This window comes from Mirounga angustirostris, unplaced genomic scaffold (assembly GCF_029215605.1).
Source record: "Mirounga angustirostris isolate CCGP_5_RB_7025 unplaced genomic scaffold, mMirAng1.0.hap1 SCAF_16, whole genome shotgun sequence".
Classification (NCBI taxonomy): domain Eukaryota; kingdom Metazoa; phylum Chordata; class Mammalia; order Carnivora; family Phocidae; genus Mirounga; species Mirounga angustirostris.
The window spans coordinates 58,886,725-58,891,753 of NW_026991724.1; the positions used below are offsets into that span (position 1 = coordinate 58,886,725).

General features: G+C 38.6%; 1 pseudogene; it reads right to left on the reverse strand.

Moving 5' to 3' along the window:
* Positions 1–1,735: 1,735 nt before the first annotated feature.
* LOC123855126 (vomeronasal type-1 receptor 1-like) lies at positions 1,736–4,188 on the reverse strand (annotated as a pseudogene).
* Positions 4,189–5,029: the final 841 nt, after the last annotated feature.

Genomic DNA, 5,029 nt, shown 5'->3' on the forward strand with positions numbered 1-5,029 from the left:
ATTAGTAAATTCTGAGAGGGGAATTCAGAGAAAAAATTTGCTCCGCAGGAAGGCAAGCAGAGGGGAGTTAAGAGAGACCTTGCACAATATTTGTAGTTAAATTATAATCTTTTTGGAAGAATCTTCATCAGTTGTAGACAGCGTTCCTTCCTTGGATTGAGGAAATGAGGAGGGAGAAGTGGGTAGTGTGTCACTATGAATATTCACTTTAACTTTGTATATATATAGATGAGTCAGTTCAAAATATTTATAGAAAAAAGGCATTTTAGGTGGCACCTGGGTGGCTCAGTCGTTAAGCGTCTGCCTTCGGCTCAGGTCATGATCCCAGGGTCCTGGGATCGAGCCCCGCATGGGGCTCCCTGCTCAGTGGGAGGCCTGCTTCTCCCTCTGCTGCTCTCCTTGCTTGTGTTCCCTCTCTCCCTGCCTTTCTCTCTGTCAAATAAATAAATAAAATCTTTAAAAAAAAAAAGTCATTTTAACACTAATTTAATTAATTAATTAATATGAACAAGACTAAATTTATGAAATCACTAAGTATAATAAAAATATATGATAGAACTATAACCAAAAAAAGCAAAAAAATAAGAGAAAAAGGAAAAAGGGAAGAACTGAGAATCACTGGGAATAGACACCATAAAATGATTTTAAATAAGAGATGGTATATCAATAGACATGGCAATTTCTTCTATCAATTTCTTCAATTTCTTTCATCATTGTCTTTTTTTTTTTGAGAGAGAGAGAATGAGTCAGAGAGCACATGAGAGGGGGGAGGGTCTGAGGGAGAAGCAGACTCCCTGCCGAGCAGGGAGCCCGATGCGGGACTCGATCCAGGGACTCGATCCAGGGACTCCAGGATCATGACCTGAGCCAAAGGCAGTCGCTTAACCAACTGAGCCACCCAGGCGCCCTCATCATTGTCTTATAGATTTCCAGTGTATAGGTCTTTCATCTCCTTGGTTAAATGTATTCCTTGGTATTTTATTCTTTTTGATGTAACTTAAACTGTAATAATATTTAAAGAGTTACTAATTAAGCAAGTAAATTTAAATTTAAATTCTTATTAATAATTTTAAATAAGGAGAGCTGACATTTTTACTCATAGTTTGAACTCCTATACTGACCTGTTATTTTAAAAAATAAAACAAAAACAAATGTTCAGCTTTCTTGGCCTGTCCTAAGTGTTCACTCAGAACTCTCCATCACCATCCTTTCTTATTCGTAGTCTGCTGCTCTCCCCACCTCTTGACAATCTAAACACACAGGATTTCTTCCAATCCCTTGAGGCTCCATAGGATCTTTCCAGGTGATTTTCTTTCTGTCAGAAAGAACTGAACTCAATTATGATTCAAAAATATGTTTAAAAAACACTTGCATGTATTTTTGTAAGACCAAGGTGAGAGATTCCCCCAAATTCCTTAAACGTAGAAATTTCCTTCCTTTTTAAACTTTTAATTTTTTAAATTTTTTAAAAAAGATTTTATTTATTTATTTGACACAGAGAGAGAGCGCGAGAGCAGGAACACAAGCAGAGGGAGTGGGAGAGGGAGAAGCAGGCTTCCTGTGGAGCAGGGAGCCTGATGCGGGATTCGATCCCAGGACCTGGGATCATGACCTGAGCTAAAGGCAGATGCTTAACGAATGAGCCACCCAGGCACCCCCTTTTTAAACTAAAACGATTTTATTCATTTATTTGAGAGCGAGGGCATGAGTGGGGGGGAGGGGCAGAGAGCGAGGGAGAGGGAGAAGCAGACTCCCCGCGGAGCAGGGAGCCCCATGTGTGGGGTTCAATCCCAGGACCCCAATATCATGACCTGAGCTAAAGTCAGATGCTTAGCCAACTGAACCAACCAGGCGCCCCTCTTTTACACTATTTCAAAATTCTCTGAACTTCTCCTTTGAAGATCCTAACACAGAGTGAGTAATCTTTGTATACTTAAATATATGATGTTCATTTTTACCTCTGTTATAAGACAGTGGGCTTTTCCTGGCCTTATTTGCCATGATGTCATAACTTCCTATCACACAGTAGTTAATCAAATGTTAACAAATGTTTAAATGAATGATTAAACGCTGTTAAAACAGACTCATAGCACTTTAACCAGATTGGGAAAGCAATCTGTCCTTGCCCTACAGACAAGGCAGAACTGAGAGACTCAAGTGTCACTGACCATGAGCACAAAAGGGCTGAGGCCTGGGAAACATGATGAGAGGAGCATAGTGCTGTTCACTTTCCACTGGATTGGCAACCACAGTCATGCAAAAGTCAAAATGGCATAGATCGAATAAACAGTAACAAAGGAGCTCGCCAGGACCAAGATGGTTCCTGTGGCTTTGGCCTCGGGGGACGTTTTGGGGGCAAGGCTGTTGTTGCGGATGTGCTGTTCTTGCTGCTTGTGCCTGAGCTGGATGAAGATCATGGAGCTACTAGCCCAGACCATGAATCCCAAACTCATAAAGTCAAGGGGAAAATGTATGGCTGTATATAACATGTTAAATCTCAATACCCCATCCCAGGAACAGTATCCATTACTTTTCCACGCTAAGGTTTTTGCTATTTGATGGAACACTCATTATTACAGAAATAAATGAATTTATCAAGAGATGTAGGATCCAGCAGAGGAAACAGCAGAAGCCAATGAACTTTGGGGATCTAATCTTGAGCTCCATCCACCTGCAAATACTAGGGTTCAGTTTAATAACCTGGTAGCCACTGAGGAGACAGAGAGTGCTGAAGGAAACCCCAGTGCACACTCTGTAATAATAAAAGATAAGTTTACAGGCAGCATCATTCAAGAAATATCGGGATCCAAAAGCTACCATTGTTTGAGGGATCCCTTTGGAAAAAAGGACCATGGAGTTGGCTAGGACCAGTTGATTAAGAATCAAGTCTGTAGGTGTCAACTTGTGTCCAGTGAGCAAAGAGAAAGTATAAAGACAAAGAAGGGATGAATTTCGTAGGATCCCAATTCCAGTCTGAGTGACGAAGATAGTCCCCAATTCAAATTTGCCAGAACCCATTGCATCAATATCTAGGAGCTGATTTTAATTGAAGTCAGAGGAATGAGAGGAAAAAAGCAGAAATAAATGCCTTGTCAACACTATGCAGAGTACTTTTCAGCACTTACTCTAAAACTTATTTTCTCATTTTAAGTGGTTATTAACATTTTATGCTTCTTGTGTGTGTGTGCAAAGGCAATTCACTGATGAACTGGATTAGAAATAGCCTCTGATAATCATAAAACTTGCTAAGAGACTATAACTTAATTATTCCAATAACTAAAATGAAAGGATATGTAACATGATAGAGGTGCTAATTATCACTAAATGGCAATCATATTACAATATATAAATGTATCAAATTAACATGTTGTACGCATTAACTTGCACAGTTATATGTCAAATATATTTCAATGAAAAAGTAAAATCCATTAAAATAGAAAGAAGAAAGAGAGAGAAAGAAAACTCTGCCAAATGAACAAAAACAAACAAAAGAAATAACCTCAGTGTCCATCTATAAGTTTGTGGGTGATTGAATGAGGGCACAACGGCAGATAGTTCTCAACAGTTGCGGGGATGAGGACAGGAGATCCTTGTATACTGAACCAGTCAGTATTGTTTCAGTTTTTTTTCCAACATGATCGAGAAATTAGGAAACATCATGACATAAGGCAAATTTTATATCTGCTTATGGGTGTTTTTCATTGGTAAGAAAGACTGGATAAATGCAGAAAACTGCCCTCAGCTGGAGCATGCCACGCAGGGATTAAAAAATGCACACCAAGACACAACTCAAACATCTACCAGGCATCTCAGGTCACTGTGAGGTCGCCTCAGGCACCCACGTCTAGTGTTACAAGCTTTCTGCCTGATTTTATTTACATGGTTTTTTTAATTGACGTATAACTGTTACACAACTTATATTAGTTTCCGGTGAATAAGATAATGATTTTACATTTGTAGATATTGCAGAATGATCACAGTAAGTCTAGTTAACAGCGTCACCATACATGGTTACAAACTTTTTTTTCCTGTGATGAGACTTATGAGATCTACTCTCTTAGCAACTTTCAAATGTACAATACAATATTATTAACTATAGTTACCATACTGTTCATCAGTTCCCCATGACTAAGTAATTTTGGAAGTGGAAGTTTTTTCCTTTTGATTCCCTTCACCTGTTTTGCCCATCCCTACCCACCATTTCACAATAACTCAAAAGCCATAATCCTTCTGACACTGACTTCCACATGCAAATTTCAGCTTTTTAAAGTAAAGTGTCATATTTATTACAGTATTTGTGTATTTCTTAAATACTTAAAATGTGAAAACTGTGCTGGTATATGTACTAGGCTTCTATCTTCTTTTTTATGTTTCATTGATGACATTTTCTAGTGTCCCAATAAGCTCTGTGATTTTATTTTTAATCCTGTATATCACAGTGGTTTTCAGGAGCATATGCATTGCATCATAGCAGAACTGATTCTATGGAGTTTTCTCCAGGATATATTCTTTTTTTTTTTTAAGATTTTATTTATTCATTCGACAGAGAGAGCACAGGCAAGGGAAGCAGCAGGCAGAGGGCAAGGAAGAAGCAGGCTCCCCGCTGAGCAGAGAGCCCGATGTGGGGCTTGATCCCAGGACTCTGGGATCATGACCTGAGCGGAAGGCAGGTGCTTAACCGACTGAACCACCCAGGCACCCCAAGCAGTAATGTTCTTTCTAAGAGTTCAGGAGTATGGGAGGGAAGGGAGAGTTGGTATGTCATAGTGAATATTTACTTAAATTTTACACATATATGGATTTGTTAAAAATATTCAAATGAAAACTATAATAATCTTATAACACGATTTAAGGTTGAAATGAAAAATACAGGAAATCACTAGGGTAATGAACATAAGTTACAAAACAAAAGTGAAGCAAAATAAGAGAAGGGTTAAAGGAAAGAACCGGGAATCATCTTCAAGAAGAATCACAAAATGAAGTGAAATAATAAAAACATGTGTCAGTAAAATTTGCTGTGGGAGTTTAA